The following is an 8,847-nucleotide window of genomic DNA, read 5'->3' as shown; positions in this document are numbered from 1 at the left end:
TACAGCTACAAAGAACAATCAGATCCCAGTCTTCTACAAGAACCGACCAATCAGATCCCAGTCTGCTACCAATAATTAACCAATCAGATCCCAGTCTGCTACTAAGAATTGTTGTATTCAATGTGTGACTTTTTTTAGCCAGTGCCAGTGGAGCAAACCGAAATGAAACCCCTGTGGTGTAACTTGGTAACACATTCGCTGTCCAGCTGAAAACACCAGGTCCGAGGCCTGGCAGATGTTGCACTAATGGTTTGGCTCAAATGGCACTGGTTTTAACATTCAGCTATTTCTGTTATTTATTTATTTATTCTGTAGATTAGACAGGGAGTATTTAATATTTAATGAACTATCGTCTTCTCGTTCAGTGGAATTTACATTTTTTTTTATGACACTCACTCTCTTATTGTAGAGCCATTCACTCCACGAAAAAAAGCTTTTATGAGCTTGTGTATGGTAGGGCTGCAATTATCAATTATTTTTTATTTATATTTTGCAGAAGACTCTACCATAAGAAAAAGATAAGACTTAATTCATTTTACTATTTGTCAAATTTATACATTTAAAATCAGTAATACTGTACATTAGCATTTAGAATAAAGCTGGTTGGTTTCTGAGGAATGTCCTGCCACTTTTTGGTTTTCTTGTTTGTTTGAAGATGAAGCACCGTGTTGCATTGTAGGATGTAGTACACCGTAAAGATGCCCTTGGACACGTACTTGGAAATTGAGCCTGTGTAGTGTGCTGCCCATGAAAGCAAGTAGAACTTGACGCCAGCGGCATCGACGGGGGTGTGTCCACCGCCAACAGGTCTACTCTTGGTCTAGTTCAACCACTTGTTTTTAAGGATAGATGAATAGATGCACAGAAAATATGAAAACATAAAAATGGCATAAAAGTCTCTTCATTAGAGAAACTGAGCCATGCACACAAAAAGCTTCATTTTAGTAATGTTGCACTTTTAGTAAAGGAGAACAGCTAGCATTTAACTCTCAGACCTCAGACATAGCCGCGTCAACTCCAGGCTTGTGTCTGCTCGAGCATGTGTGTGTTCGCTCGGTTTTGATGAAGTGGATCCAGATGCTTTGCCGCTCACTGAGTAATGGCTCTGAGCACACGGGGGTGACTGAGAGAAATTAGAACATTTGTGAGGACTCATTTTATAGGACCGTGGCTCATCGCTGCCACTATGAGGGTTAATTGCAAGCCCAGAGATAAAGGCTAATAAATCCTGAGGTGTAATGGAGGGATAGCGACCTCTCATTCATCTACAGCTGCTTAGAGCAACTCGACGCAGCGCTGCCTCGTCCATCTCACAGAGGAGAAGCAGCTCTGTAGCTTTGCGGCATCGCTTCTCAGCAGATTTAACCACTGGAGAGCTTTCAGTCTCTATGTACACCTGATATAATGTCTTCAGAAGATTAAAGCCAAGTGTTAGACCAAGGTGTTGAGGTTGGAATGACAACCAAGCATCCAAAACACCTGGAAGATCACAGTATTTGACTGTATGGTATTTCTATGTCTACAGAGGACGATGTGATGCAGTTTACACAAATCAAAAAGTACCCATGATGTACCTTCCTGTGATTGTGGATCTCATCTGGATGCACAGAGCCTTACACTTCCCAATAATTCCCTTCTTGATTTATCTAATCTATGCCATGCTCATCTCAAAGCTCCTTTCTACAAACATTTTCAACATATTTTAAGCTGCTTGGCTTTTTGCTGCAGGACTATATCCTTCATCCATTCATTTATTCATTCATTCATTCATGTTCAATAAGCACTTTATTCTGGTCTGGATGGAGGTGGAGCTGGAGTCTATCCCAGGAACATTGGGCATGAAGTGGGAATATAACCTTGATGGGATGCCAGTCCATCCCAGGGCACCATGCACACACTCCTTCACACCTAGTGGCATTTTACTGTAGCCAATCCACTACAAAGGAAACCGGAGAACTGGGAGGAGACCCATGGGGAGAACATGTAAATCTCTGAATACAGTAACCTCAGCTCAGGACCGAACTTGGAGCTGTGAGGTAGCAACGCTCTCCACAATAGCACCATCCCTCCTACGACTGTATCCCGTATTTATCAAAATCCCATTATCCAGTTTCACCCAGAATGGCATGGGTTCCATGTTGAGTCTGGTTCCTCTTCGGATTTTTTCCTCCATGTTGTCTCAGGGAGATTTTTCTTGCCCCTGTATTGCTTATTAGGGATCCAAATCTACACCCAGATTTTCATAAAGCTGCTCCACCAATCAGAAATATAAACAAGAATTCGATTTCTGGACTTCCTTCACCATTACCCCATCACTGTGCATATGTATATCTGGTTCATTATTTACAGTCAGCTGGGTGCTGGTCTTATTTTAGTAGGCTGTTGGGACCGCATGCTTGGCTTCTCAGTGCATACGCCACATGCAAGGTAAACTTTATAGACCAATTTCACTTGCTGGAAGCTGAATGCTGCTCGAGCTTTTACCAGTAACAGAAGCAAGAGCTGCAAGCAGTAAACCCTGCAGTCTCCATGCCACTCTTGTATACACACTAAAAAATACGAAACAGGAAATGAAATGAGATTTTGTCCAGGAAACTTAAGGTTCATGCCTCAGGATCTCTTATGCCTCCTCTCATGAGCACCAGTGGTCACACTTGATGTACCCATGCTACGTTTTAGAATTTTTCAATCTTCTCCAGTAGCTTTTTTAGCTGTAAAATACAGAAGAAGTGTTCTGATAAGATTAATTAATTACTGTAAAAATGTGCTAATGTTGGGAAACACAGTACAAAGCAGTGATACTCCCTGAATCTTAATGCTGCTGCACTGAATGTTCCATCTATGACTAATAAGCTCTTTATAATTGGACAGTTAATTGAAAGTCATGAACTTGACCTTCTTTCTCTGACAGAGACATGACTTGACTAAAATGGCACTGCTGTCATTTTCACTAATTTAATTTTTTTTTTTGTATCTTGTCCAGAGTGAAAATTTATACTTCACTGCATCTGAATAGTCAGTCTGCTCCCCTGCTGGTCATCTATCCCTTGCCTAGACACAGCACACATTTTGAATGATTACTTTTTCTTCAGTTTTGATTTTCAATCTTAATATTTATCTGGATGCGCCATGATATCTGGTGACTTCTGATCTTTTGGACTCAATTAAACATGGCCACATGAAAGTGTGTTATCACAAATAACGTTACAGCTGTGATTTGTTTGTTTTTTTCTTCCACAATAAAAGTAGTTCTACCAAAAATGTCTTTTTGCTTTGCTATTATTAAAATATTGCTATTTGGTGAAAAAAAGGGGTTTGCTCATTGTGTAATCTAGTGGCTGGTCTGGAAGCTCCAGTAACCGATTCCTCAGCTCCTCAATTTATATTCTCTGAATCCTACATCACTCTACTTATAAATTAAACATAAACAGACTTTCTATCCTTCTATGTAAAAAGTATTTTATAGTCCAATATTTGCACTCAGCCTTCAGCATCAACTTGACGCAGGATCTCTTACAGTATAAGAGAGAAATTTCCGTTTGTCCGTCATATAGCAGGAAAATTAGGGGAGGTCGATATGATAAAAGAAAAAAATCATATCCAAAAAGTTTGTAATTATTAAAAAAAACATTTTTAAAATTGTTAGAAAAAAGATACAACATTTCTGAAAAATGTATTGAGATAATTTATCATGATATCAATACTGAATCTTACAGTTCAACAGCAACGATAATAAATTTATGTCATATTGTATTTTTCGATTGAAAAGAGCTTGGAGAAGCGCAACCATTGCTGTTACTTAGTAACATTTTACACCAAAAACAATCTTCAGCAAATGAGATGACGTGTTTGGAAAGAAATGTTTTATATAATTAGTGATATGACCTTGATTAGGTCTCAGAGATAAAGGCTGATGTAGCTTCTCACCACTACTGTGTCTTTTGGCATATGGTCCCAACACAAAGAGTGATAAGAGGACTACTGCCTCACACTATCTCTACACTGACTGTGCTGTGACCTTCAGGAATCTTACACTGCCTCTCTCTCTCTCTCTCTCTCTCTTCCTGTGATGATCTTGTGAGAACCTTCACTCTAGACTTATTGAACGTATCTGCGCTGTGGTCTCACTGAAAACCAGGACTGTCTCAGCTCAAAAAATAAAACACCCCCCAGGAGCCAGTCAGCATGTTGTTGTTGTTTTTTTAAACCTAGGGATTGCAGATGAGTAGGAAGGCAGTGGAGACACTATGATATGTATAAAAAAAGATGTGAAAATAAATCTAGCTTCATTATAACCCAAAATTCATTTTTACACTGTCTTGATGTCAAATGCAATTAATTTTATCTCTAATCTAATATTTTTCTCCAGGGAAATTTATTGAAAAGGAAATGATTATCTCAACACTAATAAATTAAAATTTAATTCAAGCTTTTCAGGCTGTTGATAGCACTAAAACACTACTACTTAAGGACTTTAAAATGGTTTATCTTAGAGAAACCATTAATACTGGCTAGATTTAGTTTAAAATGCTGTATCAATAGCAAGTACCATCAAATATGCTGTGGTGTCCCACAAGGTTCCACAAGGTTCTTGATCCTCTGCTTTTCAATCTCCACACTTCTTCGCTAACCCCTTAAGACCGGCTGTTGTGTTAGCAACTGTACTGGCGTTGATACGATGATATTCCGCCACACGTTGTACGGTAAAACTGATATTCCAAAAGATCAGAGGAGAAGGTGATATTTCACCCATTTCCTAATCCTGAGACAGCAGGAGAAGAAGGAGAACATTGTGGAAGCCCACGTTACCAGTTCAAGCCTGTCACGAATCATATGCAATTTAACACTCTAGCTAAAACAATGAGTGAAATTAAATGACTAATTACTGTGAAATGGAGAACGTTGATGGGATAATTACTGTTTGCTAGCTGACAGTGGAAATATTAAGAACCAGTGAAGCATTTAGACGGAATGTTCTCCTTAAAATGCATTTAATCTCACACTACATTTCCCATCATCTGTAGCTGATGAGGCTGCTGACTCTTTCTCTGATATCTGTAGATTCTAGCTTCAGTCTTGATCCTTTTAGTGCTATCACATAGCTGAGACATCGTGATGCCGTGGATGTGGCCTTCAAGTGATTCAAAGTATTGTTTCACAAAATTACTATGGATTTCACGTAAATCTTCTAGACTTGTAATTGAAAACTGTAATTGAAAAAGTTGACCCGCAGGGCTTGAAAGCGTGTCGGACGTAGCGACAGTAAACAAGTGGACGGGGTCGGGTGAAGGGTCGAGGAACGTTTCTCTTAATCAATGTGCAGATGACTTGTAATTGACTTGTAATTCTCTGAAAACAAAACAAAAAGAAAAGCCTTATCTTACCTCTCTTTCTCTGAAGGTCAAAAAAAAACTGCTTCAGGGAATCTGGGAATCATTTACGATGGTGACTTCATCTTCAGAATGATATTACTAACTCCTGAAAAAGAGAGTTCTAACAAGTATCAGGTTTTTTTAATCTCCTCAGTGGTTACCAACATCTTTTAGACATTTACTGAGTTTAAGATCTATAGTGTTGTAGTGTATTAGTTTGTAATCCTTCACGCATTAGCTCAGAGTAGGAAAATCACTGTAGCTTGCTACTATGCTACATTAACACATCCGCCATTTCAGGGAGGGGCAAAATAGTGTGAAAGTACATTAATGACAACATTTTCATCATAACTTGATAAAGCAACATAATGTTTCCTAAAGCTAACCTTAGCTACTGCGATAAACACACTTGACGACAGGAACTCAATCACAAATCCACAAAAGAATATTTCCTGAATTTCAGACGTGCTACCAAACATAAAGAACATTAGCGTAGAACAGAACTTAAGTTTAAAGAAGGAAAACCGTACCAAACAGTATTAAACAATAAATTCATTTTGCAAGCAGCTATAACACTGCTTCCGCATAAAGAACAACATAAAGAACTGAAGTGTATGTTTTAGCACTTCGCTGTAGATCAGCTCATTTTGAAGGTCAGCCAGAGGTCACTCAGATTTCCTGCCCAGAATTGTGGCCAAACATCATCATCTGAACATCTGGTGCAGTGCAGTCATCCACAAAATAAAACTCCCAGCCCTACATAACCATTTATCATCACAAATAAGTCAAGGGCATTTATTTATTTATTTATTTATTTATTTATTTATTTATTTTGGTGACAAGGGACTGCAGTTTGAATATTACTTACTGACATATTTCTATCTAAATGTTCCGTCAATTAATTTCTGACATTAATATCACATGCAGTGAGTGAGATTTTAAGCACAGTATTTTTCAAACTTAAGTTTCCTAATTATAAATTTTAGTAATGTCATTCTGCAAAACACAATTCTTGGCACCCTGATGATATATTTATCAGCAATATCATGAATATTTGGTGAATCTTCTTCACCGTCTAGGGGGCAGTACCCTCTTTAGAAACCTGAAGTATTCTTCGAATTGTCCCTTTGGAGGAACCCTTAAAGGTTCTGTGTACAACAGATTCAAAGTAAAACCCTTTTAGGAATCCTAAATTAATCAATGAATCATTAAAGAACTCTGAAGAACCAGGCATTTTTTACCGAGACAGTTTAGCTACATGATAAACACCTGACAGGTTCTAGGTATAAAAATAATGAGCAATAATTTGAAGGTTGTACCACACACTTACCAAGTTACTATTCACACTCATAGGGTTCTTCTTAGCTTCTAAAAATGGTTCTACTTGGACCTTATTCTGACAAGAAAACACTCTGATGTAGTTTTTCCCCAGAGAGACAACCAAAGAACCCTTACAGGTTTTAAATAGTTTAAACGTGTGTTATCGTGGGTTCAAATCATGAAAATTATTCAACTCTTTAATCGCTTAAACTGTATTTTATGAACTGCTTGTGTATTTTTATGTCCATTATCTGGCCTGTGCAGGTCAACAACCACCAATCACAAGTTCTATTTGTGCTGGTTTTCAAGGCAATAACTGATATTTCTCAAGGATAACAGTTTGCTTGCATTTATTTAAAAAATTATTTGAGATGAAACAGAATTATTTAAAAAAGCAAGTTGATTTTTAATTCTTTGAGATGTTTTTGCACATTCCTCTTAAGGGCAGCTGACTGTAACCCAGTGTAGCCTTGTAGCAGAAGTTTCCTATTTATAAGAAAGTTTTGAAGAACTTTGAGAAGAAATGATGGCTGATGGATGGACAGCAGACAGAGTATAAAGTATCAGTGCTTAAGGAGTACACAGAGCGTGTTTACTGTGAGCACTGTGAGTTATGAGTATGGCTCTCCAGCTCCTCGGGTATGATCTATATATATATATATATATATATATATATATTACTCTGTCACTGAGTGCTTTTGATGAGTGATATCATACCAGAGGGGTCTGAAGTGCTAAAGGTCTTAATGCCTTCCTCACTCACACACCTCAGCCTCAGCAAGCTCCTGTAACTGCCCCGTATGCCAGACTCTCTCCTAACACATCATATTTTCCACTTATACCCACAGCTTACGTTCCTCGTAAAGTGGAGCGCTCTGCATTTACACAACAGCGCTTTACACAAGACACCCGGTACATGGAAAATGCATTTCAGTCTGGGTCCTGGGACAGTTTTGCCACTTGGTTCGTGGTTCCTGAGGGAGGTGCTGCAACAGAGTGCAGGGTGGGAAGAGAGAGAGAGGAAATGATGTAGATTTCCATTTGGGGATGATCAGCCTCAAACCACCAGAACCACTAAGTGGCATAACGACCAGACTGAGCTTTATTACCATAAAAAAAAGCTGGTTCACGTCCTGCCAGCATCTCCTACAGCATAGCAGGCTTTTAATCATGCTCAGGAGTCGACTGATCCTGATACTAATCAGTAGCTATTCAGTAAATCTGAAAGCTCACTAAATTCTCAGAACAAAGTAAGAATTTCATTGTGTGGGCCCATTGCACATATGACAATAAAGTTCTTGAACCTTGACTCCATTATAGTCTATTATTCCAAGTTACACACTAATTTTTTTTTCTGAAATAAATTCATACGTTGCTCATAAGCTCATAAGCTCCTGTTTACAAATACAGCTGCACTTTTTGGCTGTATAATATACAGTTATAGAAGGGAAATGAGTTATAATCCGGGAATATTTCTGTAAAGCTGCTTTGTGACAATGTCTATTGTTAAAAGTGCTATACAAAGAAATCTGAATTGAATTTAATTGAATTTTAAGACCATAGAGAGAACATATATTTTTTATTTACTGTATCTTGCATCCATAGATATTAGTAAGTCTGTATATATATGAACTCACCTAGCAGTAGCATACATCAAATAACGCACATGTAATTAAAAAAGGAAATAATTTGTCGATTATTGTGTAAATTTGTGCGTGATGAAGAACCACAAAGAATGTTACCTGACAAAAAAAGTCACCTGACAAAAAGTCTAATTTGTCAGGTGGCTTTTTCATTTTTAAAAATATTAAGTGACATATTTAAAAAGGAGCCAAGAGCTGAGGTTTATCCGTAGCATTTATGATTTTGACCCACGTGCTTACGGTGATACGGGAGACACTTAAAAACTATAAATACAATAAATAATAAACACAAGTGAATAAAATTCACCTGGTGAGAAGTTAAATCACTGAAAGGGAAAGTGCGCTGGACGTGAAAGGCACACATTTGTCTTTTACGTGGTTACTGTCCGTTCACACGGCTTTATCTGGGTTAAATTTGACCTGTGAATTTGTTCTTAGAAAACATGACTGTCTGGAAAACATGACCAGACTTTCGTCTCACTCTTTTCTTACTGTTGCTTGGTGCACATGTC

Source organism: Pangasianodon hypophthalmus, chromosome 13 (genome assembly GCF_027358585.1).
Source record: "Pangasianodon hypophthalmus isolate fPanHyp1 chromosome 13, fPanHyp1.pri, whole genome shotgun sequence".
Classification (NCBI taxonomy): domain Eukaryota; kingdom Metazoa; phylum Chordata; class Actinopteri; order Siluriformes; family Pangasiidae; genus Pangasianodon; species Pangasianodon hypophthalmus.
Note: the sequence above shows the minus strand (reverse complement) of the source record.